The sequence below is a fragment of the Crocodylus siamensis genome, chromosome 4 (assembly GCF_052110815.1).
Source record: "Crocodylus siamensis isolate JL-2025a chromosome 4, ASM5211081v1, whole genome shotgun sequence".
NCBI lineage: Eukaryota > Metazoa > Chordata > Crocodylia > Crocodylidae > Crocodylus > Crocodylus siamensis.
Window position 1 is genome coordinate 110350251 of NC_143398.1, and position 26922 is coordinate 110377172.

Here is a 26922-nt window from a genome sequence, read left to right on the forward strand (position 1 = left end):
CTGCAGCTCCTCTTCTTCCTCCCACTGTTGCTCTTCTTCAGGCTTGTCCTCCACCTTCTCCTCTCCCTCCTCCTTCTCAGTGTGGTGGGCTGCCAGTTGTGCAAGGAGGCCCACCTTGGGCTGAAGAGCTTTCAGAATATTCAACTTAGGCTTCATCACCTTTCCCAAATGAGGTCCTGCTGAAGGCCTGAAATCAAAAAGAAAGCTTTTGAAGAGGGCACCTCCTCAGAATCCTTTCTAAACCAGCTTTTCCTACCAATCACTAATGAGAGTGAACTAAACCAAGCCCCTTCTAGACTTGCATTCAGATCCATCCTATGAACTTTAGCTGAGCATCCAGAAAAATCAGGGCTGTGCAATGACAAGTTTTGTTAAAGGAAAACTACTTTGTCCATCTGTCATATTTCAACTTTCTGTTGAAAGCAGATCAGAAACAAACACTAAGGAGCTACTATGCATGTCAACTATCAAGGCTAAATACTTCTTCTAGGCCCCAGTTCAGGAAGGCATTTAAACGTACTTTTCTCAACAGGTGCCATTAATTCCAATTAGTCGCTAGCTCAGGCTTCAAGTTATGCAGATACTGAGATTCTTTGTCCTAGGCCCAAACATTACAAATCATTGAAGCCTGTGAGCACTTCTATTGACTCCAGTCAGATTTCTGTACTTAAATGTTTTCCTGGATCAGGGCTCTAGCAAAGTCACAAATTAAGTGTTTGGGTTTTTTAATCAATCCACACATGAACATATCTGTGTCACAAACTGGTCAGTTCCTGCTCTCTAGATAGAAACTCTGGTGTTGTGATGAGACCCAACTCCTGAATCCTATGGGTTGCTAAATAAACTGGGTCTGGGTTACCTGTCACTGTTTTCACATCTAGGTTAGTGGCACTCATTGCCTGGTTTACACTCCGTGTCCAATATCCTTATTCTGGGCAGCAGGACTCAGCAGTAGGATCTTGGAACCATTGTCCAAGCCACCCAAAGCTCAGAAATTGGGCTTAGCAAAATAATTTCTTACACACCTTCTATGCTTTACTTTGAAAGAGGATAAGAGTTGTAGCTCTATGGAGAACAAGCTCCTGAAACTGTCTTCATTACTCTGGACACCCATACCACAGCCTTCATATCTATGAATCTCTAGTTTTGACCCAAGCCTTTCAAGGGAGGCAAAGCCCCTCATTCTGCCATATGTGGTCTTCTTTTCCTAGTGATCAAATAGCCCTTTTGGCTTGAAGAGCAGCTGCCTTTGAACCAGTCTTTGCTACCAGCAAGCAAAGCAGAGAGCTGTACCTGTTTTGTCCATATGCTTAACTCAAGGGATTCCAGCCCTCTTCTTATCCCCAGACAGATTTCTTGGAAAGAGAGTGGATTCACAGTTAGTAAATTTACTGACCACTGACCCAAAATCCCAGCTAGCGAGGCACACCGATGGCCCACTGCACACTGTCTAGGAGATGGTTCACTACCTTTATAAGAGCATTCAAGGTAGATGGGATTTCAATGCCACATGAACATCTTAACAAAAGATTCAGTTAGAAGCAAAATGGCATTCACAAAACAGGATTGCCCCTGCCTTATTCTTTCCACTCACCTCCCCTGGTCTTACAACTGGTTGTCCTGTGCTACCCAGAGAGAAATGACTGTCTTCTCTCTATACCTCAGATCTTGAACTTTCATCTTCAAGACACTTCTCAGCTAGCAATGTTCTTAGGTCTCTTAGGACATCCCCAGTTTGAGCAATGAATGCTTCTTGCAGTTCCTCAAAAGGTTCTGTTTTTATGGAAATAACTTGTCTCCCATAGACTGGCTGTCTTCAGTGTGTAAAAGATTCTCTTTCACTGATATATTCATTCATGTTCATCTGATGTTTTGACAGGAGTACTTGTAAAGCGTGTAATATTTTTCTAGTTGCATCATTCAGTAACAAAGTCTTTTCTACATCTAAAGCCACAATGGGAAAGAGGGAAGAAAATGTTGACAAAAGATTTGCTGTTAGTTTTTGTATGATAAGAGGAACTATTTTACTAAGTTCTGATGATAAACTGTTTGGGTTATCTGAAGGCTCAGTAATGTCTCTTAGTGTATTTTCAACAATATTGATAGCTTCAGCACAGTGGTGAAGTGGTAATTCTCCAGAAAGCGAGCTCTGAAATGGATTCCCAGAAATCTCTTGGAAGACCAAGTCACAAAGAGCTTCAGAAATAATCATGCACCCACTTCTTAAACACTGCTGCATGTTGAATTTAGACTGACATTGTGTCAAAAGCTTGTGATAGACTGAATCAGCAATTGTTTGAATCATGTCATCCTCCCTGAAATGCGGATGTTCGATATGCTGGCAAGAAGAGTTCTCATCTTCAGAGATTTTTGCCATAACTTTACTGATTATCTTCATGTGAGTCAAGTCAAATTCTGCAAGTTCCATTTTCTTTTCTGTAGAGGAAGATGTGCTGGCGGTGGCAGGGAGAACGTTAGATAAAAGCCTGCTGATTACATCTTCCAAAAATGTGTGGCATACCCCCAAAGTAGATGGTGTGGGGGCTTTGACATTGGGCATTGTTTTTGGTAGCATCTTCTAAAAGCGTCTCATCAATTTCCCCTGGTTCTAGAGGTTTATACAGAGCTGAAGAGGGTGCTTTTGCTAAGGGTTCATCCTGTTGGTAATCAGTAATTTCTCTCCTTATCAAAACACCTAAGCTCTCTGCTGGCGCACTCTTGTTTCTTTTCATGTCTGCATAAACTGAGACTTTGGAAGCACTTTTTTGCAGAAGGCCAAATAAACTGGAGTGAATAATTTTCAATGTATCCATGTCAGGGGAGAGAGACTGATCTTCAGACGGCTGCAGGTCTGCGGCCTGACATATGGAAAGCTTATTTAACACTGAATCAGCTACGTCTGTGCTCATACATGAAAGATCACATCCAAGGATTGCACGGTCCTGAGCATGTAGGTTTTGTGAAGGGGCCAGTTTGCTCATTAGTTCATCACATACCTCTATCAAAAAGCATCAGCATAAATACTGGCTGATGACTGCAAAGGCTGAGGCTCAATTCCATATGTTGGCAGGGGCTTGCTGCGAGCTCGCTGTACTGCCTTATGTGGTACTTCCTCTTCAGGAAATACCTTTCAATATGGTGAAAAGAAAGGGCTTTCTTGAAAGCTGCCTGCCAATGTGGGGTAGAGTTACTCCGGAGTGGACTACTGTTGGCTTAGTGTGTCCAGGGGGGATGTAGAAGGTCCCTCTCTTCATGCATCCTGGGGATCTTCTGGGTGTTCTCTTTCTGTCTGTGAAGACAAACTATTTGGCATTGGCCTCCTCATCTCTCCTGTCTCTCTCAGCTATTTTTCTCTCTGCATATTGTATTATTGCTGGGTATATAATGTCTGTTACCTTAGCTACAAACCAGGTCATTATATTTGTAATTTCATCAGTCATTTCTTTGGTCTTGTTTTTCTGTAGCAGGAACAAATGAGAAAGGACAATACATGTGTTAATGAATTCCTTCATTCTCCCATCTGTACATGGCAGGAGCTGTCTGCTGGGTGCGATTCAAACTTTTAGGACAAACAATAAGAGCCCCCCATGCAAAGTGACATGTGTCTCCAGAGCCTTTTGGATAGGGTGGGATATAAATCTAACAGAATAAATATAGGAAATAAAGAAACAGCCAGTTCAGGAAAGGTCAGTGAAGGACAAACTAGGAGAAGCATTGCTTCTCTTTGAGTTTGTTTCTGAAGGCCTGACATGCAGTCTGATGACCATAGAGGAAAATTCTGACCATCTTGAAGCCCAGGGGAGGTTTGTCACTGATTTCAGCAGGGCCAGGATTCCCGCACATGAGCCTAGAGATGACCTAATTTTACCAGTTTACCCTCTTACAAGTGTCATGGGGGCTAGGCTTTGGATACACCTTCGGATGCCCACTGTGCAATAGACCCTGTGTCCAGAGACTCTGCCACATGCTGGGTGGGAAATGACAGGAAATCTCACTTCCGTGTTCCATATTAACAGATGCTAAGGCCTGACACTGGGACTGTCTCTAACATGCCCTCCCCACCACCACAAAGAAAGTTTCACTTGTCAACTAACTCACTTCTCCTTGAAAAGAATTAATTAATTTGCAGACATTTTCTTCATCTTGCACCCAAACTCAAAAGCTGTGTCCTCCCTGGGCAGTGTTGCTCCCTGCTCTTCCTCAGGATGAGGCATCTAAACACTGTCTGCTGTGGAGTTTTTATGCTTTTCAAGGATGGCGCAGGCTTTTGCTAATTAACACCCTAGCCCCTAGTGCAGAATGTAAAGCATTTTCCCCACATTTTACACATAGCAGAACTGGGTCAAAGCTACTGTCTACTAGAGTTCTAAAGGAACTGGCCGAGGTCATTGCAAGTCCCCTGGCACAACTTTACGAGCACTCGTGCTGCTCTGGTGAGGTATCAGAGGACTGGAAGAGGGCCAACGTGGTCCCCATCTTCAAAAAAGGCAGGAAGGAGGACCCGGGAAACTATAGGCCGGTTAGTCTCACCTCGATCCTAGGCAAGCTGTTCGAGAAAATTATGCTGGCACACATCCAGGAGGGGCCAGCAGGAGACTGCATGCTTAGGGGCAACCAACATGGGTTCATCAGTGGCAGGTCCTGTCAGACCAACCTGGTGGCCTTTTATAATCAGATCACCAGATTATTAGACGCAGGGGTAGCAGTGGATATAGTCTTCCTGGACTTCCGGAAGGCTTTTGACACTGTCTCTCACCCCGTTCTCATTAAGAAACTGGGAGGCTGTGGTGTAGACACCCACACAGTCAAATGGGTCGCCAACTGGCTGGTGGGTCGCACCCAGAGGGTGGTAGTGGATGGGTCCTTCTCAACCTGGAAGGACATGGGCAGTGGGGTGCCACAGGGCTCGGTCCTCGGGCCCGCACTGTTCAACATCTTCATCAGCGATCTGGATGAGGGGGTTAAAAGCACCCTGTTCAAATTTGCTGATGACACTAAGATGTGGGGGGACGTGGGTACATTGGAAGGATGCAACAGGCTACAATCGGACCTAGACAGGTTACAAGGGTGGGCGGACGAGAATAGGATGGGTTTCAACACAGACAAGTGCAAGGTGATGCACCTCGGGAGGAACAACCGGCACCATACCTACAGGTTGGGGAACTCCCCTCTTGTCAGCACGGAACCGGAAAGGGATCTGGGGGTCATCATCGACTCCAAGATGAACATGGGCCGGCAGTGTGGAGAGGCAGTCAGGAAGGCCAACTGCACCTTGTCATGCATCCACAGATGCATCTCGAGCAAGTCCAAGGAGGTGATCCTCCCCCTCTATGCGGCACTGGTCAGGCCGCAGCTGGAGTATTGCGTCCAATTCTGGGCGCCGCACTTCAAGAGGGATGTCGACAGCATGGAGGGTCCAGAGGAGGGCCACTCATATGATCAGGGGACAACAGGGCAGGCCCTATGAGGACAGGCTGTGGGACATGAACCTGTTCAGCCTCCAAAAGAGAAGGCTGAGCGGGGATCTTGTGGCCTGTTATAAACTAGTCGGGGGGATCAGCAGGCATTGGGGAAGTCACTGTTTCCCCGAGCACCGCCAGGAGTGACCAGGAATAACGGTCACAAGCTGGCAGAGGGTAGGTTTAGGTTAGATATCAGGAGGCGCTACTTCACTGTCAGGGCGGCTAGGGTCTGGAACCAGCTTCCAAGAGAAGTGGTGCTGGCCCCTACCCTGGGGGTGTTTAAGAGGAGGTTAGATGAACATCTAGCTGGGGTCATTTGACCCCAGTATTCTTTCCTGCCATGGCAGGGGGTCGGACTAGATGATCTGCTCAGGTCCCTTCCGACCCTACAAACTATGAAACTATGAAGCTACTAATCTGTGGCCACCGAGCTTTATTGCCTTCTATAGTTTTGTCACCCTGTTGTTTCCCTTGGTGTTAAGAAAAGAGCATCTGTCATACAACCATTCACAATACAGCACATCTTCTAGCATTATATCCTGCTCACTTGTTTCTAAAAATAATGTGCAAGATTGTGTGGAACAATGCCATTTGAGGACTCCTGCACAACAATACATGTCATGGAAGGGTACACTTTATCTTTCAGTTTTGACATCATCAGCTTCCACTTCCGACATCTCCCCATGCCCTGACTTCTTACCCAAGAGGATGCTCTTTTCTTGTTTGGCATAAATCTAGGCTGCCGATTACCTGGCATGAAAAACAATCAATTCTTGGACAGTCCTATATGTTGAGTGCAAACTGCTTGCAGGTCTAGGAGTCTGTGTCCCATATTCTGCTATAAAAACCCAACTCTGAGGGTGAGTGAGGATAAAAGCTTGGCCCTACTGAATTAAATGGGATCTTGACATTGACTTTGGTGTAGCCAGAGTTTTGCCTGAGGTACAGAACCATTTTAATAGAAAGATGGTGAAAAGACAGATACAACAGTGGAGACCATACGTGGAGATCAGGATGGTCAAGCATTATAGAACTTTGCACATCAAATTTAAAAATTAAGAGGGTCCAGTATCCTTCTGTGTTGTACCCTGATCCTGAAAACAGTAATGCAGCTTGCTAAGAAACAATCATGGGAGCAGTCCTATCAAGCTCCCTGGGATCATAGACATTCTTGAAATACAACATGTGCATGTTATTAGATTGGGGCTATAGTCCTCAACTTCTTTATGAAATTCTAAATAGAATTGCCAAAAAATCCATTGGCTACTATTGACCCTAGCCATTTACCGATTACCTCGTTAAGGTATATATGATGTATATAAATTGTACTGTGGCTTTGTTTCTAACCTCCATTGCTTTATGAAGCATATGTTGTTTCTTTTTGCTCTGTCACTTTCTTTGCCCATCCATCTGAAGTTTTTCTTCGAAGAAGCTTTTGAGTTTTTTCTGGTCCAGGTAAACCCTGGCTAAATCTCTGAGAAACATGTAAACTCTTGGTTAATATCACTTGTGCTGCAGTCAATTTCTACTCCACCCCCTCCTTTACCTGCATGTCTTTTTGCTAAAGCGACTGTAGCATTTTTGAACAGGTTCCAAGGAGCTGCTAATACCATTTGTGAGGTATAACTTGGAGGTTTGTGAACTGTTTCAGTGGAGTGTACTGCTGATGAATTAACACAGGCCATGTCCTGTCTTTTCAAAGGCACAATGAGAGCGGAAGGATTCACCTTTCCCTTAGGAGCCAGGAAGGGGACCATGCTCCGTATCTCTCTTCTCTATGAGATGTTCTAAGTCACATTTTCTAATAAGGCCTTGCAATGGGATGTTAGATATCCAACTGAGTGCTTGGATGCTTGGCAAGGAGTCAAGAATGAGGAAAAATGGAACTGGGACAAGGCCAAGTTGGAGGGGACCTAAAAGCAGAGGTCAGGCTTGTTGGGGAGGGAGAATGGGCACAGGGCCCTAGGGTCACTAGAGTTCATCCCTGTCCAAAGCCTGGGATAGACCCCTGTCCAGATCCTGGGAATATCCATGAGTCTCCCCACTCTTCTGCTGTCAGCAAATGTCAGCAAATGTGAGCTTTACTTGTAAAGTGTGCCCCCCGCCCGGCTCCTCTCTAGACTGGTGAACAGAGAAGTGGACACTGTTGTTGTCAGTTCCTGAGTCAACTCACATGGCAGAACCCACTCCTCCTAATTTCTACCAATGCTATTTATTGCTCCTTTTTCTCCTTGCCAGGTACTGCTGCTTGGTCCCTATTTGCTGCCTTCCCTTACTTGCTGAATGCAGAGGGGCTTAGAAACAAAGGCTTCTCTTTCTTGAATGTAGAGTCATGGCTCTTTGGCCAAATGACGAACTATTCTCCTAGGATTCTCCACTTCCTTTTATAATTTTTTTTGTAATGTTTTCCTCCTATCAGTTGTATTCCTCATTATCTTCGATTTGGAGGGATTAGATGATTAGAAACACTGATCATGTGATAAGATGTCATGGCCATACAATTGCAAGTTTAATTTCTTCTCTTTGGCAGTATGGAATGTAATTGGATCACAATCACATTATGCTAAGCAACCACCCGGCTATTGTCTGCTAGCATCAAAAACTTTGCCCCATGATTGGCTATGTCTATCTCATTTGAATAAAAGCCATATCCTTCCTCCTAGTAGGGTTGGAGTATTGTTGTAGTGATAATGGTCTGAGCAATATGGAAGGATCAAGGTGATTTTAGGGACATCTTTTCTTGGACCATATAGGTGGGAAAGAATTCCCACTTCAATTTCTATTTTTTCTGTCACCTTTTTCTCGCAGTCAGTCTTTTTGTTTAATTAGAGAAGTTTCTGGGCACCAGGTACCCACCCTTCTTTTGTGCCTTTGTCTAACATTGCTCCCACATTTTACACCTGGTCCAATAAAAACACCCCCAAAAATTGCCCCTCCTTCCACTTCTCACTTGCACTGCTTTTGTCAGGCACAGAGACACAGAGCCTCTAACCCCATGCTTGACCTTCCTCAAAGGTCTCTGCCACCCTCCTGAGCCCTCCCAGGAAGGAACTGGAAGAAAATCCCATTCCTTTACTGCCTCCCCCCAGATCCCTTCAGGCACAGCTCAGCTGCTCTGCAGAAACAGGTGTAGGAATAGGGAAATGGCAAGAGGAGAAGGAAAGGGAGAACTAGAGCAGACAGGAAAAGCCCCTGTGAAAGTCAGAGGAGTGATGGGGGGAGCTTTTGTTGGGTCTGCAGCATTGTACTTGACCCTCAGTGGCTGAGACTTGGAGCAGCCTCTTTATTTTCAGGTCAGCAATGCCCAAGTCAGAGTGACAGACAGCTGGAGAGACAGACAGAGCTCCAGGGGAATATGGGGCTCAAAGCTCCCCGCCCATCAAAAGGGTACAACTAGGACATTTTGTCCCAAGCCCAAACATTGCAGGGGGCTTGAACTGGCTGAGATTTGGCAAAGCTTGCAACTGGCTTTTATACCAAAGCTACTACCATGTTCTTGTGTGCTAGGGCCCTGTGACCTGGGCCTAAATTACAGACTGTGACTGAGAAAGGCCACAACCCTGAACTCATTAACCATGAGGAAGGGTTGGGGACCAGGCAGAGAGAGGAGCCCAACTGCACTACTTGGCCCAAACCTGAGAGTTTCTGGGGGTGGCAGCTGTGCAGCAGAAGGGATGGGCAGATGAGAGCTGGCCCTGGGACCAGAAATAGGAATCAGATTCTCCCTCACCAGTATCAGCTTCAGCCAGAGAGACCTGCCACCACGAAGGGTCTGTTCAGGTCTGAGCCTCTGGCCTGGGGTCCTGGAACTTGCCCTGCAGGTGATGTCAGCCCTCTATGAGGTCACTGTCTCTCTGGCCCAATGCCTGATATCCTACCAATGCCTATCTATGAGCTCACAGTCTGCCCCACTCTCCCCACCCAGCTGGGCTCATCCCCTACCCATAGCAGCCCCTTCATTGTATAGTCTAGCATATCCTGTATCCCATCCCTGACAGTGCCCAGTGCCGGAGGCTGGTCAGAACAGTACAAGAGAAGCCCATTCTCGACAGCGTGGGGACTAGTCTAGCCAGAGAGGGGACAGTTCTGCCAAGTCCATGTAGTGAGTGTGAGCTGCCCAGCAGTACGAGTGACAAAACCAGGGGTGTTTATACACTTGCTCTGGGAGTGTGGAGGGGCAGTGCTTTAGTTAGAGTAGCCACCATTTTTCATTGCAGGGACACTGGTACACATGGTGCTGGAGTCTGCTAGAGCACGGTAATTACCATGCCCCAGCAGATGCAAGTCTGCTCCCACACACTGTAATTACAGTACATCAAAGCAGCCTTGCTGCATATCTATAGGTGCCCCAAGTGACTCAGTGACAAAACCATGTGGCAGACATGGGAGTTTAGGGTACAGCCTCTGAATTACCACTACCTAGACCTTAAATGCACTGTAAGTAAGAGAAGAACAGTGGAAAAAACCCTGGTCATGCCCTGCTCACCCTCCCTTTCAGCAGCGACTCCCTAGGCACGTCTACATGAGACGCTATGTCACTGAAGCAACAAGCTATGGCAACATATCTTGTCACAATGGCAACATAGCATGGATGGGCACTAACTGTGACACTACTATGGTGGTTCCTGGTGGCCCAGAGCTCCCAAGAGGGGAGCAGGAGTCTTGGACACCAATATGCCCTTCACTTCTTCCTGCTGCTGGGACAAGACAGACTGGTCCTCAGTCCTGGGTGTTTGCTCCCCTCAGGTAACTCTGGCAAGGTGTTCTTCTGCTTAGACAGCTTGGGTTAAACCCCAGTTGCTGTAGCTAAAAACTCGCAACATTATTCCCTCTCCTGGTGCTGAGAACGATGTGTCAGCACGTGATTTCAGGGACCTTCTGATTCCCCTGTGATTCCAGGTGGAGATTGCTGCCATCTCCAAATGGCATTATCTGCTGGCTTTAACTCTCCGCCCTTGCTAGGTGGCACCTCCAAGTCCTCAGAGAGTTCTCCAGTCCTTGATTTCAGTTGCTAGTTTAAATTCAGTCACCGCCTTAGCCTTTCTAATCTGCTCCCTACAAGTGTGGGCCATTGTTGTATAGTCCTCCTTGGGGACTGTCCCAAGCTTCTATTGTTTCTATACCTCTTTCTTCTTTTTCAAGTGGACCGTGATATCCATATTAAGCCAAGAGGGCTTACCAGCCCTTCTGCTACCTTTCCTCTGCATGGGACTGGACTTGTTTTGTGCTTTGATGATCATATCCTTAAGGAATGACCACTCTTTAATCACTCCTTTCACCTTTGGTCGCTGGTCTCAACTGGCATAGCATAAAGACCCTCGCTCTGTCCCCATTGCAAGGCACTCTATTCAGCTTAGGGGGTTAGACCCCATTCATGTGCCCACGCTTGGCCAAGTATAACCTTGCCTATGGTGCATCTAGGATTTGAAAAGTATGTGTGGGGAGGAAGGAGGGGAGGTGCAGACGGCAAGGTCCATCAACACAACATATACTGTTCTATGGTTGAAACTAGAAGCTTTCCAAATATGCAAGGGCCTAACCCTGTGTTGTTTGCTTTAAGATGGAAGCAGGAACCAGCAATGTTTCACTGCAGTGAGTTAAAAACACATCTGCAAGGCTGGGAAATAGGAGCTTCATAACCAGAAGCAGCTAAATGACAGCTGGATGGCAGAACAAAGGCTCACTTGACTGGTGGAACATCAAAAGCGTTAAAAAGGAGAGAACTGTTAGCACCTGTGGAATAAAGGGTCTAGAAGGGAAAGGGTAGATTATAATGATCCATGAAGTCAGTTGACTGTCTTGGCACTGCCTAATTAGAAATACCACTGCCAGGCAGTTGGTTTTAAGCTTTGGGTGGACTAGGCATCAACAGGGAGGCAAGTGCACCAGTGCACTCCCCTGGATCTACCCTGAGCCTGCCTGATACAGGTAAAAAAAAATGAGAACCTATCCAGCCACTTGATGAGAAGAGAGGTACAGCCTTATCTGGGAGACCTGGAACATCTGGGTTTTAAGAGGAGGCTGCTGGCTTAGGAATACAAATCCCCCAGACCAGTGTTTCTCAACCAGTGGGTCACAACCCAAAAGTAGGTCACAAGAATATATGAAAGGGTCAAGAACAGACTTTAAAAATGGATTCTCCTTTAAAAGGAGAAACACATGGGAAACCGTAGCTTTTCCCTTGTCAGAATTCTAGCTTGCAAGGTGCTGCTTGGGGCCTCCCCATGCTCCACACCCTCCTCCCCCCCCCACTCCACACACCTACACCCTGCCCCACACACTCCATGACCCCCACCCCACACACCTGGGGCCTGGGGGCAGGGGCAGTGGATCAGGAGTGAGGGGTACTGGGTCGGGACTAGCCATCGATGTTTACAAATGTGTCCTGGTACAAAAGGGTTGAGAACCAGTATGCTAGACAGGAAAAGAGAGGAGCTGCTTTCACATAGCCAAGAATCCCAATCCTCTCTCCATTTCTTCATCCTGCAATGGTCCTTTTCTCCTCCTAGTGTCTGCTGCTTCTATAGGCTGGTTCCCCCTTGTCACTTAACTCTGATGGTTCTGGAGTAGGAAGAGGCCCAGTTCCTCAAAGATTTCTCTGTGAATGCAGAGGAAATGGGTCTCACCACATCACTGTTACCATCCCAAAGCAGGAACATGAGGACCAGGTAACATGACCATGCTTGGAGGTGCTCAGGAGATGCCAGTCACTCTCCAAAGAATGTGAGAGATAAGAAAGATATAATCCCTTAAATATTTTAAGTCAGCAATCCCCAACATTGCTGGCCCTTGAGCCTCCATACCGAGCAAGTAACGTGCTGCAGAGAGCATCATCTCTAGTTTCCCTGCCTTGTCCTAGGGTCATGTATACATTTACATAAAAATCTTATAGCCATGAACGAATGTCCGAGGGTCTTGAAAGCCCTGTGCTGGTTCCTTGTGCCCGATGCAGCGCACAGCAGCTCCAGCCCTGTACGCCACATGCAGCATGCACTGGCCCTGCTCTGGGGCTCATTCTACACATGGCACAGTGGGCCAGGATGGAGCACCCAGCTGGACTGGCCTTGCTTGCTGGCTCTGGTGCAACCTGATCTGAACCTGCTCTTAAGACAGCATGCAAGGCCAGTCTAGCCCTCTGTGCTGCATATAGCACTCGTGGTACCAAGTCCAGCCCATGTGTCACATGCAGTGCGAGCCCCAAGCAGGCTGGCATGTGCCATGGGACTGGACTGGCTACACATGCTGCACACAGAATCATAGAAAATGAGGGTTGGAAGGGACCTCAGGAGGTTATTTAGTCCAACCCCCCTGCTGAAACCAGGACCATCCCTAACTTTATCATCCCAACCAAAGCTTTGTCTAGCTGGGTCTTAAAAACCTCCAAGAATGGAGATTTCACATCTACTCTGGGTAACCTGTTCTAGTGCTTCACTACCCTCCTTGTGAAAAAGTTTTTCCCAATACCCAACCCAAAATTCCCTTGTGCTACAACTTAACACCATCTCTCCTTGTTCTGTCATCTGGCAACACTGAGAAAAGTGGAGCTCTATCCCCTCTGTAACCACACCAGGTAGTGGAACGCTGCTATTAAATCCCCGCTAAATGTTCTTTTCTGCAGACTAAGTAAGCCCTGTTCCCTCAGCCTCTCTTTGTAAGCCATGTGTCCCAGCCCCCTAAACATTTTCATTGCAAAAGAGCCTGGCCCCACAGAAACAGACACCCCAGGTTGTAACCAAAAACTTCAGACCTCTGCAGGGAGACACTAGTGGATTTGGAGTCCATCACCTTAACCTCTTTGCCACAGCTATCATGGCAGGGGTTATGTCACAAGGGACCAGCCTAGGGGTGCAAGCTGCATGTGGCACTCCACTGGACTGGCCCTGTGTGCTGGCTATCGGGATGCCGTCATAGAGATGAGTCTGGTTTCCTCTGTCCTCTATTGATATGAAACCCAATGCGCTTATGTCTTCTATGTCCTCTCTCTTCAAGAGAAAAATAGAGGACATAAAGGCATCGGGTTTCGTATTAAGAGAGGACAGAGGACAGTAGCGGAAAACCAGAATGTCCTCTATGATGGCCGCCCTAAATGGCTACGGTGCATCATTATGAACTGGCCCACAGACTGGCCCATTGACCCTCATCCAACACTCCTGGCCTGGGGAACCAACTGTTAAGGCAGCTCTCTCGCTTTAACTGGGGTCATCATTGTGCATTCAGTTTGCTGCTTGGATTTCAAGTCTGAGAGTTGTGTTCAAACACAGAAAAGCAGCTTCCAAAAATTTTTATCCATCAGAGATTAACAAAGATATCAAGACAGAGAGAGAGGTAGCTGCTGTGACCAGAGCCTGTGTCCCCTCAAGACTAGGTTACCACACACTGCTCTGAATCCACCTGGCAGTTTAAGGTATGTAGCTAGTAGATGAAGTGGCCCCTGCTGCTTATCACATTTCCAGTATTCTGAGTTTTCCACTAGTTGTGTATTGGTTTCCTGGCAGTTACAGGGAGCAGACAGAAGAGCAGCTCCCTTCTGTAACTCATAACACTTTGCAGGAAGCATTCCAAGTTACAGTGGTGCCCCGGACCAAACAGAAGTTCACTGTTGGATTGAGGCAGGAGGCAGGGAATCCAGCTGCTGGCTGTGAGTCTGCAGCCCATTTCACCTAGAGGCCCTAGGTAAGCCTCTCCTCCTTCCCAGCCTAGGTGCTGTTTTCAGAATGGGAAGGGGAAAGAAAGAGGAGGGAGCTCGAGCTGGCTGAGGAATCCCTAGAACTGGGGTGTGGGGTGGATGGACTGGAGTCCCTCCACCTCTGGAGTGGGCTCCAATACACCTGCCCTACCCTCCAGCACCAGCTGAAGAAACCCCAGACTGAACTCCTTCCGTTCCCTTTCTCCCCTCTCATTCTGAAAACAGATAGAGTTTGGCAAGCTGCACAGACAGGGCTGTCCCTAGGGGGCTGAGCTTTGGCGGACCTCACAGAGCCAGGCAGGGACCCTGCAGTTTAAGCCACCCCCCTGCCTGGTGGGTTGTACGGCTCTTTGCCTGTTCTGGCTGCCACCTGTCCCATTGCATCCAGAGGGACGGGGCTTTCACTCCCCAGTGTAAGTGTGCCATGGGATGGGGAGAGGGGCCCTGTGCAGGCTGCTTTTCCCCAGGCCCCGCACCCAGCTGGGATCATCTCTGAGCACAGACACAAGTTACTGTTTTGAAATTTCTACGTCCGAACCCTCGTGCAATGAGGGTTCAGATTTTTCCAGGATTGGGCCCTTTTAAAGAGTTTTGTAGCCATGCCCTTCTGCTTGGTTATGGCTGTAGAGAGCTTTCATGGGCCAGATCAGGCAAAAATTGTCACTTCTGTCTGTGCCTACAGTATGAGTTTTCACTGGTAATACTCAAAATGACTTGGGACCTGTCTACCCCTGCTCTCCTACTTTTGTACTGGAACAGATGCCTTCAGCAGAGAAACTTGAACTTTAACCCTCTCATTACACATCACTTAACAGACCATATCATAGGACAAAGGTTTTTAAGTTGGGACATGAAAATTAAGCCTCCCTTCACTATAATTAGTTGACATCAAACTAGAGAAATATTACTAAATGTCCAAACTTTAAAATACAGTAAATATGTCTCTTTAAAGTCATTTTTGCAATTGACTTTTTTCAAATGAAATCAAATTTTGTTTTTCCTTTCAGGAATATAACAAGTAAATAAAGTAATGATTATGGTAAGGGAGGAGGGAGAAGAAAGAGGGGACACCACCAACAACAATTATATGGAATTTATTAATTGTTTGTTCTGATGCTACTAGTAGGTGGTAATTATAAAACTATGTCTCTATAGCAAGCATAAAGGGCACCACAGAGAGGTGAATCATGCTGGCTAATTACACAGCAGGCCAGACACAGAAGTAATTTCCTTGAGGAAAGCCTTCTGAAGGGAATAAATATCTTTAAGCCTGCATAGTTATACTTTGGGATGCAGCGTGGATTATAAATAAAATTAAAAAAAAATAAAATAAATGATTTAAAAAAAAATCAGATTTCTTTCCTTTAAATCAGTTTTTTTACTTCAATAATAATTAAGTTTTCCTTCTTACAAATTAAGTAACCTAAATGAAATTTGAATTTACTACAGCATAGGCTAAGATATACGTTTAGTATACTGCCGAATACTAAAGTATACATTTAGTATCCAGACGAACTGCCACTGGACCGGACCCAGAGGCGACCGTCTGAACCCCCCCCCGCACCAGGTGGACCTTCACTTTGAGAGGATTCCTCAGCAATGGACAATGCCACTCCACCCAAAGAGGACCCCTGCAATGAGACTCTATATGGACTGATACACTTTCTTTGAACCACTTCCTCCACCATTGCGGACCATTGTAGCGGGTTTGTGTACATCTATCTTCTTACTCTCTCAGAGTCGCGAACCCCCTCCCTCCCCTTCCCCCCTCCCCTGGGCTTAGTTGGCTAACATTGTATCTCCTGTAACCTAGTTGCGTTCCCCTCCTCACCCTCATCCCTCTATTTTCAGTCCCTTGCTCGGATGATCTGTATTTCCCTACCGGCTTTATCATCTTTTTTTGGATTCACAATCCTAAACATCTACTAATAATAATCTATTACAACAATATGTAGAATCCAGATGTCTCTACTAAAAACTCTGGAGCTAAAGGCTGGTTTTCTTCTATCTAAAATTGGAGTGGGAGAGAGAAACCAAACTTATAAAAGGTCAAGCTTTAAAAATATGGCACAGTATTTTGTTTTAGGAGCTTGATCCTGCAAGGGTCTACACTACTGCATGCAAAGGATCAGCCAAATCATCCAGGTACTGAAACCTGTCCTCTGACTCCAGCAGACATCATCATGTGTACACCTAGATAAAGATTATCCACTGAATGAAAGATTATGCCTGCTCCCATGCTCTCCCAGGCTGGAGGCAAGACCCGCCAGAGAAACCACTGGAAAAGCAGCTCCCAGACTGGAGGCATGCAGTGGCAGGAGCCTCCCTCCCCAAGTCACATGCCCCATCACCCCGGCTGGGCAGCTTGTCCGAGCTCAGTCCCAGCCCCAATCCCTCCCTTGCTGTGGGGGCTTTGATCTACCCCAAATGAAACAACATTATGAAAAAATACTTCTCAGAGGGCAATGAATTTGAAGATGGTGATGTGGATAGGTCTAAGTCATTGGGATCAATTGGTCAGTAAACTTACTATTTTTAAACCATTCTTATGGATTGCCTACTGTTGGCATTGGATTTATGACCCAGATACCTTGTTCCAGTTAGGCCCAAAATTTCAGACCAACTACGACTTCTCCATTCAATAATAGACAAATGTTATTGATACTTAGTGATAGGAGATAAGAATAATACTGGCAAGGCAAATAAAATAACCCATGCTTATTCTATATCTACCAGTCCTAGGGCTATCACAGAGGGAAGGTACATCTGGCCAGTATGAGAGCTTCACCCTGAGGTTCTTTCTTGAATATCAGATGTCAGCAGCTTGGAGCTCAAGGGCTTAACCAACACCCCCCACCGCCACCACCACCACCACCCCATGCCCCCTGGCCAGTGAGGTGGGTAAAACAGGCTGGTGGTATGTCCTCTGTCCATGGAAGCTTTGCGTTCTTGGGGACTCTTTGCTGCTCTGAAATCCTCCCTTTTGTATCCTTTCACCTATGATGATTCTTCATTCCCGGGCATCATTGATTGGTCTCCCTGTGGTCATCATACCATCCACATTCTGTTCTGTCAGCATATTCCTTCATTTCCCAGACCCATCACATGCACACATCTTAATTTGGTTATTTACCATGCCTCCTCATTTGATCTGTTCACCAAAACCAGAAAACCCAAGGCCTGTGCAGCTGGGCACTGTGACCTTATCTCATGTGATGGAACCCCGTGGCACAGGTCTTCAAATTTCCCAGCCTGTGTGTCTGCTGGCTTCAGACACAGTGGGCCTTGAAGGAAACTTTGTCATAAACAGGTTTTAGAAACCAATTAACCCTTGCTGTTCCCCTGGACAATTGTTCTAATGCAAAATCTACTTTACCTACAAGCCAATTCCCAAAAGCAAACCTGTAAATACCATTTTCCAGCCATCACCTACCATATATTGCAATGCCAGTAAATGATAACTTTCTGACAAAAATGCAAGTTATTTTGGGAGGATTACTTCTGAGTTTTAAAATCCCTGTGTTCAAAATCTGATGGATATGATAGTCTGTGGGAATATTTGTCAATTATACATTTTTTAACATTAGCTCTGCATTTCTAAACTGTGTTTTATTCCTCAGTGGGTGTGCCTACACTAGATGTTTATTACAATTCACTATACAGCAGGGGGTGGGTAAGATAACTAGTAGGGTGGAAGTGCTTGACTTTAGGAAGGCTAACTTCAGTGTGCTTAGGAGTCTAGTCAATGATGCACTGCAGGATAAGAGTATTGGCGAGATGGGAGTCCAGGAAGAATGGTCATTTCTAAAGGAAGCGATCCTTTGGGCACAGAGGGAGACGATCTCAGTATGAGGGAAAAGGGGGAAAGGAGCCCCAAATTTCCTTGGTTAAACAGGGAAATCCAGGGGAGCCTAAGAGCAATAAAGAAGGCATGGGGCAGTGGAAGCAGGGGGAAGCTACCAAGGAGGAGTATACCTACTTGTCCTGCACTTGCAGGAAGGTAGTTAGAAAAGCCAAAGCAACTATAGAGCTGAGGCTGGCTACACAAATTAAAAGACAAGAAAAAGTCTTTTTTTAGGTATGTAGGGAGTAAAAAGAAGATGCAGGGCAGCATAGGACCCCTACTGAACAAAAATGAGCAAGTAGTGACAGACGGGGGACAAGACTGAGCTATTCAATTTGTTTTTTGCCTCAGTGTTTCTGAATGGGGCTCAAAATAAGTCTCCTAATGGGTTCTTAGATGGGCATCAGAGGGACACCAGCCCACCAACTGTTGACGCTGACTTGGTGCAGAGTCACTTTGATGGACTGGATGTGTTCAAGTCAGCAGGCCTGGATGAACTGCATCCAAGAGTACTGAAGGAGTTGGCTGGTGTTATAGCAGACCCACTGGCATGGATGTCTGAGCACTTGTGGCACTTGGGTCAGGTTCTGGAGGACTGCAAAAGGCCAATATGGTCCCTATTTCCAAGAAGGGGAGGAAGAAGGATCCGAGTAATTATAGGCCAGTCAGTCTCACCTGCATCCTTGGAAAGGTCTTTGAAAAGATTATGAAGGATCATATTTGTAGGAGTCCAGCAGGAAAAATAATGCAACAGGGAAACCAGCATGGATTTGTAGCAGATAGATCATGCCTGACCAATCTGGTTTCATTTTATGACAGGGTCATAAAATACTTAGACGCAGGAGTAGAAGTGGATGTTGTTTTCTTGGATTTTAGCAAGGCCTTTGATACAGTATCTCATCCTATTTGCATAAATAAATTAAGAGGCTGTATCAGAGATGTTTACACAGTCTGGTGGATGGCAAATTGGCTTAGCAGTTGCACCCAGAGTGTGGTAGTAGATGGGTTGGTATCGACCTGGAAGGATGTAAGTAGTGGGGTCCCGCAGGGTTCAGTCCTTGGACCTGTACTCTTCAATATCTTCATCAGTGACTTGGATGTGGGTGTGAAGTGTACTCTGTCCAAGTTTGCGGATGATACTAAATTGTGGGGTGAAGTGCACACTCTGGAGGGTAGGGCACAATTGTAAGCAGACCTGGACAGTTTAGAAAAGTGGGTAGTACACAATAGGATGCGGTACAAGAAGGACAAGTGCAGAGGGCTGTACGTAAGGCGCAAAAATATCCAGGATATCTACAGGCTAGGAAGTGACCCTCTCAGCAGCACAGAAGCAGAAAGGGATATCAGGAGTCATAGTGGACTCCAAGATGAACAAGAGTCATCAGTGTGAAGAAATCAGTGAAGCTAACTGTCTACATATGTGCCCCTATTAGAACTTGTGAGTCCTATCCTGCTGCAGACTGTTTTTTGTGTTCAGCAGTGCAAGTGTAGATGCTGAGCCAGCTGGCTGGGGCATGAGACTACTTCAGTGGGGTGGCTGCCAGCAACACATGGAGCCCGATAAGAGCAACACCAGGCTGACAGGTTGACTCCTGGGCTCCCTGCCAGCTGGGGCTGCTACAACCTGGCTCAATGTGCTGCGGTCTGAGTGCACATATAAACAATGTGTCCAGGAGATTCCCAGGAGCAATAAACTGCAGATAGATAAGCTCCCCAATTTATTACTGCCCCCAACTGGCACATGTAGACTTGCCCACTGTAAGCAAATATGAACCCTAGGTAAAAGAGATCCTGTATCTAAAAAAGGTAGTTTTACTTGATAATGAAAAAAGTATGGATGAGTTTAAAATCAGGACCAAAGTCCATCAAGACAATAGGAATTAAATGATGGCTCAATTCATTTATGCAACAAATTCTCCCTTTTGTCTTGTTCAGGACAAACATTCCACTGTGATGGTTCAATCATTAGGACCGGGTTACACTCCACCCAGCAGAATAGATATTGTTGGAAGGCTTCTAGACACAGTGTATGAGAAGGAAATTGAATAATGTGCAGAATACATTGGAGGGAAAAGTGTTAATTTAAGTCTTGATGGATGGAGCAACAGGCAACAATCCAGTAACATGCTTGTGTGCCAACAGAAGATGAGATTGTTATCTCATAAAAAGCTGATACATCAGGAAATGCCCATGCTGCAGAATATTTTAAAGTAGCAGGAGTAAAAGCTGTAACAAATTCTGAGCAAAAATTCAAGTGTCATGTACATATAGCCTTGTCAAAGATGCTGCTGCAAATGTAGCAAAGATGAGAAGACACAAAGAAGATAATGAAGCAAACCTGAAACTTTCAATGTATGGGTGCAGTGGTCATTTGATGCATCTTTTAGCCAAAGGTTTAAGTACACAAGAAATAAAGGAAAACATTTCTAAAAATTGCAGAAAATTTCCATGAAAACCAGTTTGCTTCAGGTTCACTGAAGAGAGATGGGAGACCCAAGTCCATTCTCCCTTAAGATGCACAATGGAATTCAGTGGTTGACTACTTTGAGCTATCTATTAAGAACTGCCCAGTCTGATGACCATCTCTGAAAAAATTTTTGACAAAATTGAGGAAAGTATCATAACCAAAGTAGTCACCATTGGACTAGAGAGAAATGTAAATGATATGCTAAATATACCAAATCTTATTTCCATAGCCTTGGAGAAACTACAGAAACAATGCTGCTGAAATCTAGAAAGAACTTCAAGAAACATTAAAGCAAGAAATACGCAACAGCAAAAGTTAAGATTGAAGTTGGTAAAGAAGCTGATGGATCAAGCACTTACTCTACCTCGTTTTTTTGGTCAATATACTTAACACAAAGTACCAGGGTAGATGCCTAACTGTTGAAGAAGAAAATGCTGCTGTAACATAGGCATCTCTTAAATCATCCAAACATGCCAACCAAAATCAGTTTCAGGGCTAGAGGTAAACCATTCAAGCAGTACATGTTTGCTGAGGTTGTTTTAAAGAAAGTCACACCACTGAACTGGTGGAAGTCACTAGTACTACACCTGGAACCAGTTTGTTGAAGTGCTAAACCAGTATACAGAAGGAATATTTCCCAGCTTTGAATGAACTAGTCCAAATGAAGGAGAAAGGAAGAAGCTTGTTTTTCTCTTCCAGTCTATTAATAAAAAAAGGGGGAGGAGAATGAGATTCACAAGTTCTAAAAACTTGAAAGAAGAAGGGTAACATTTTTCAAAACAGCCTAGGTAAAAAACAAACAAACCACTGTCTCATTTTAAAGAGAATTAGCAAGTAGGAACTTGCATTCAAGTTACTTTCACCTAGGTGTTTTAAAAAAAATTCCCTAGGATTGCCTGAAATAATTGATTTAATTCACTAACCACAGTTCAAACTTCTAATACTATAACAGCTAATACTAATGTTTAATAAATGGGTGCCACATTTTGATTTTAAAAAAAAGTTTCCATAAACACAACAATAAAGACTGAATGCATTTGAAGTGCTAGTTTTGTGTTTAATCAAATTAAAGTTGTCAACTTAATGCACCTTGATACAAATACGAGAAAAACTTTAACCATTTAGTGAACAAGAAATACATATTTCTACATTGCATAGCATACTAAAATGTAGGACTTCTAAAAATCCAAATATATTAAGCCAGTAGTGCTCACCCTTCTTCCCTTGCAGCCTGGTTAGGCAGTGCCCAGTCTGACTGTGGGCTGGATCCAGCCAGTGGTCCTGATCCAGGGCCCTGGGTAGGTACCACAGGCATCATCCAGCCATGTAGAGTGGGGTGAGAGACAAGTCAGCCCCAATATGGCCCTGCAGCAGCAAGGAGCTTGACCTGGCCTTGTGGGGGAATGGGGCATGGGCTGGCCCCTACCCAGCCCTGTCAGGGTAAGGGGAAAAGGCTTTGGCTAATCTTTGATCGAGAAGCAGGGGGAAGGAAAGGGCACAGCCCAGCCCTGCAGAGAGAAGGGCTCTCAGGCTCCAACCGGCTACATGGGGCTTAGGGTGTCTGTATTAATGGCCACCATGCTCCCGCAAGCACATTTCTGGACCCATAGGAAACTCTGCAGGACAAATGAGATGGCTCTGTGGGATGCTCACAGGCCAAAGGTTGAGTACCCCTGTATTAAGCTATATATTTTAAAATACATATAGCTCTAGTTTGTGTACCTAGGAAACGTATATACCAGAGCTACTGGAGAAACAGTATTTAGTTGTAAATCAACATCTTTTAACTGCTATGTCAACCAATAAAAACATACCTTTCTTTAAAAACCATATATATATAATGGGAAAGTTGATAAAGATCAATTATTTGAATTTGGCTTCCTGATTTAAATCAATCCGCCCTATTGTGATGGAAGTGTTTCACAAAGTCCATCAGTTTATGGACATTTTATAGCATATTCAGCACGTCATAATGCAAACTTCTCAGGGTAACTAACTGTCCATCCTATTTTGGACCTCCTTATAACAGTCCTGGAACAGCTGCTGTAAAGTGGCTCTCAACTGCTGTCTGCAAGTCACTTTTAGCTTACCAGCTTTCAGATGCTGCCACATTCCACTGCTATAATGTTCTTTCTTCCTTTTGTATGTCTGTCTTTAGTATCTCATGCTGAAACACTGGAAGTCTGAAGCAAGTTTTCAATCCAAACAGCTAAAATATAGCAAATGTTTTAAGCAATTGAAAGCAAGATCTCATAGCAGGCATTAGGTGGCCTTAAATACAGACTCTGCAAACCAAGCCTTTCTACAGTATTGTTATACTGACCTTTGGACAATCACACCACTTTAGTGGAGCTATTGTAGAACAGCCATCACTTGAGGATATTGTTTTGGGATACTAGAGACAGTGGAGAAGCACTGTTCATGAACTTGTTCAAAATGTGAGTTTGAGACCACATAGTTTCATAGTTGATAGGGTCAGAAGGGACCTGAACAGATCATCAAGTCCGACCCCCTGCCACGGGCAGGAAAGAGTGCTGGGGTCAAATGACTCTGGCTAGGTGATTGTTTAGGCTCCTTTTGAAGACCCCCAAGGTAGGGACGAGCACCACTTCCCTTGGAAGTTGGTTCCTGCTCCTAGCCACCCTGACTGTGAAGTAGCATCTCCTGATATCTAGCCTGAATCTACTCTCAGACAACTTATGGCCATTATTCCTTGTTACTCCTGGTAGTGCTCGGGGAAACAGGGACCCTCCCATTGCCTGTTGATCCCCCTTGGCCAGTTTGTAGATGGCCACCAGATCCCCTCTCAGCCTTCTCTTGTGGAGGCTGAACAGGTTTAGGTCCCGTAGCCTCTCCTCATAGGGCCTGCCCTGCTGCCCCTTGATATTGCGAGTGGCCCTCCTCTGGACCCTCTCCATGTTGTCCACATCCCTCCTGAAGTGCGGCGCCCAGAACTGGATGCAGTACTCCAGCTGCGGCCTGACCAATGCCGCATAGAGGGGGAGGATCACCTCCTTGGACCTGCTCGTGATGGATCTATGGATGCATGACAAGGTGCGGTTGGCCTTCCTGACTGCATCCCCACACTGCCGGCCCATGTTCATCTTGGAATCAATGATGAGTCCAAGATCCTTTTCTGCCTCTGCACTGACAAGAGGGGAGTTTCCCAGCCTGTAGGTATGGTGCTGGTTCTTCCTCCCCAGGTGCATCACCTTGCACTTGTCAGTATTGAAACCCATCCTGTTCTCATTCGCCCACCCCTGTAATCTGTCTAGATCTAGTGGAAGTCTGTCCTTCTCCTCCAGCGTGCCCACTTCTCCCCACATCTTAATGTCATCTGCGAATTTGAACAGAGTGCTTTTCACCCCCTCATTCAAGTCACCGCTGAAGATGTTGAACTATGCGGGCCCGAGGACCAAGCCCTGGGGGACCCCACTGCCCACATCCCTCCAGGTTGAAAAAGACCTGTCCACCACCACGAGCCAGTCATTGCTAAGACTTTGTGGAGGAACTGGTAAGAAATGTATCAGTGGGGAATATATTTGATTGCACCTGTATGTCTGTGGGAGCAGCAACAAAAACTCCATGGAAATACACAGAGAAAGATCAAAAAGCGAAGGACAGCCAAGGGAGCGTTTGTATTACAACCCTGACAACAAATGGGAGGACGAGATCTTGCAGGTAGAGTGTTGGCTACAAAGGGGCTTGGAACTCCATTTCTTTGACACCCATTTTATTTCGGCATGATTTTAGGAAAACTCTTTGTAAACAAACAAGATTGCTTTGGGTACAGCTTTTCTCAACTCAATTTTCTGTTTAACAGCAAGAACTCTGTGTGTCCTGTTTTTGGTCATTTTGATTGAAATTAAAGGACCTTGCAGGCTGCTCCTGTTTAGAAAGAGAAATTGATGATGCAGTCTTCTTTTAAAAAAACCAACTTTGTATTTTAAAAAGTTCCCTGACAAGGCACTTAATTCTTAGGAATTCAAAACACCTATTGTTGAGCAAAGTCTTTCAGTACTCCATGTTAAGGCCCAGGACATTGGCAGTCGAAGAAGTCCAGGATTGAGGATTCCAGGGAGTAAGGACATGTCAGAGGTCAGAATTGGAATCAGGAACCAAAGCTAGAGTCAGGCTATGTCAGGATTCAAACCAGAATCAGGAGCCAAGAGTCAAAACCAGAAAGCTAATGAAAGAGCAAGAAAACACATCAGGAACAAGTACCTCAATCTTGCCTAGACAGCATACTGCAGGATGGGCCCAAGCTTTAAAGGATGGAGCAGGTAGGGCCTGTTGCCTCTGACTTCAGGGGACTGGCTGCTCTGATTGCCTCACTAGGACTAGCTGGGCCCAGGGCATTGATCCAGCCTCACTGCAGGTGGCACCTATTCTTCTGCAGCCTCAGGGGATGAATTGCCCTGGATGGGCCCAGATCTCTGATCTGGCCTCATGATACCCTGAGCCTTTTTTGGGGAGAGCAGCAGAGAAACCTAACAAGTACCCATTCCTTGGGCTCTGCTTGGGAGTAACCACTGGAGTGGTATGAGTTTTCATACAGACGGTTGACCACTATGAACTGATTGATATTTGGACCCTTCTTTTTGGCTGCAACTTATTTGGTCCATGTTTGAACTGCTGGCATAGAATCAGGGCACCTTGGACTGAATTCAGAGTCCACTGAAGTAATTAAAAGGCTGTTGCCGACTTCCATGGTCTTTAGGTCAGGCCCTGTATCGGATTAAAATTAAGATACTGTCAATGTACCATGGTGACATGCTAAGCATGCATATATATAATTTTTTTTTCTCCTGCTTAAATCCTTCCTCCCCTCAACCTAGTGAATTATTTAATGGAACTGCTATTCATGAAAGTGAAGGGCTGATACCAAGAGGCAAATCTTTCACTAAAAATTAGTCAACCAGTATCAGTGTAACTACTACTTTGAAGCCCGTAGCTACTAATGGTAACTTTAAAGTTGAAGTTTCCTTCAGCCTGAGCATGAAACACCTTATTTCATACAGGCAGGTGTGTAGGTCGAAGGATCATCCTTTCCTGTGTTCTATTAAGATTTTAATAAGGGGCTGTCATATAATAAATATACACATTTTCTCTTCTCACATACAACACACCTCAGAATATAAATGTGCACCTTGTTTTTAAAAGGGTAGAAAAGTGTGGAGGGGGGGAAATCTTCCCTTGTAATAAGTAACTAAGTATTAATAGTTAGGAAGCAGAGTCTGTTCATTGCTCTGCCTTCTATGAGTCATGTGAAGATTTTATTTTGACTTTTGCCCATAACTGGCAGAACCTGTTCTTAATGTATTTCTCATGTATAATGAGCACTACAATTTCCAGCTGCCGTTTTGTTTCCTTGGGAGGGGCGGAGAATGTTGTATGCAAGTAAATATGGCATTCTTCCAGTCTTGGAAAACAGCTTACGGCATGTTTCCTCTCTACTATAGAGAAATAGACTTCCTTATAAATAAAGGTATAGTGGCACCATTTATCAGCCAAATCTATACGAAGTATCCCTGGCTGGCTATGTCTGTATTCATATAGATCTTTAAGGCCTGCAAGGAACCATTGAATGATAGGTTTGACTTCCTGCAGCACAAAATGTATTTCTCTATAGAGAACTTCCAATATACCTTCCAGAAAGGAAAGTCTGGATTTGAAGACATTGAAAGAGGAAGAAACCATCACTGCCCAGTTAGTACCAAGTGTTACCACCCTCCTTGCATGCATTATTCCATTTTGGAATTTGTCGGGTGTCAGTTTCCAGCTCCTGCTTTTGGTTATGCCCATCTCTGTAAGATTCAAGAGCCTTTTTGCAGTGGATCAGAGACAGACCCACTTACCATCTGTACTGGTGTCAAACAGGGCTGTGTCATCACCCCAACCCTTTTTTCCATCTATCTTGCTGTGATTTTGATTTTCAGCTGAGACTCCTTCCCCCTGGAATTGGGGTTGAGTACGGTCAGCTTTTCAACCTACATTACCTTCACAGCAAAATGAAAGTTAGCATGTCTGGCATCGCTGACCTTCAGTAGGCTGACAATGATGATATCCTCGTCCACCATATCGTAGCCTGGGACTCTCCCTTAACATTGGGAAAACCAATGTCAGTCAGGCTCCAGAGCAGTGAGAGATGCGTGGGTAAAAGCCCGCTGCGCCCCCGCTCCCCTGAAGCCCCCCAGACACCCCCTCAGCAGCCGCGGAGCCCCCTGCCGACCCCTGGCACAGCTGGAGGTAAGTGGGCTCATGGTGGGAAGGGGTTAACTCCTCGCTCCCTGGGAGAAGGCGGCTGCATGGAGCCAGGCCGGGTCAAGCCCCCGCCCAGGCCCCTACTTGGCCCAGCCCCCCAGGAAGCCACGCAACTGGAGCCGCGCGAACAGGCTGTGTAAACAGGCGCTTGAGTTAGCGCAGAGTTCGCGCAAGAGAGCACAAGACCCTGCCTGCAACC

At 45.7% G+C, this 26922-nt stretch overlaps 1 pseudogene; it reads right to left on the reverse strand.

The window, feature by feature from the left end:
- Positions 1 to 2019: 2019 nt before the first annotated feature.
- LOC149866329 (fibrous sheath-interacting protein 2-like) lies at positions 2020 to 26539 on the reverse strand (annotated as a pseudogene).
- Between the last annotated feature and the right edge of the window lie 383 nt (positions 26540 to 26922).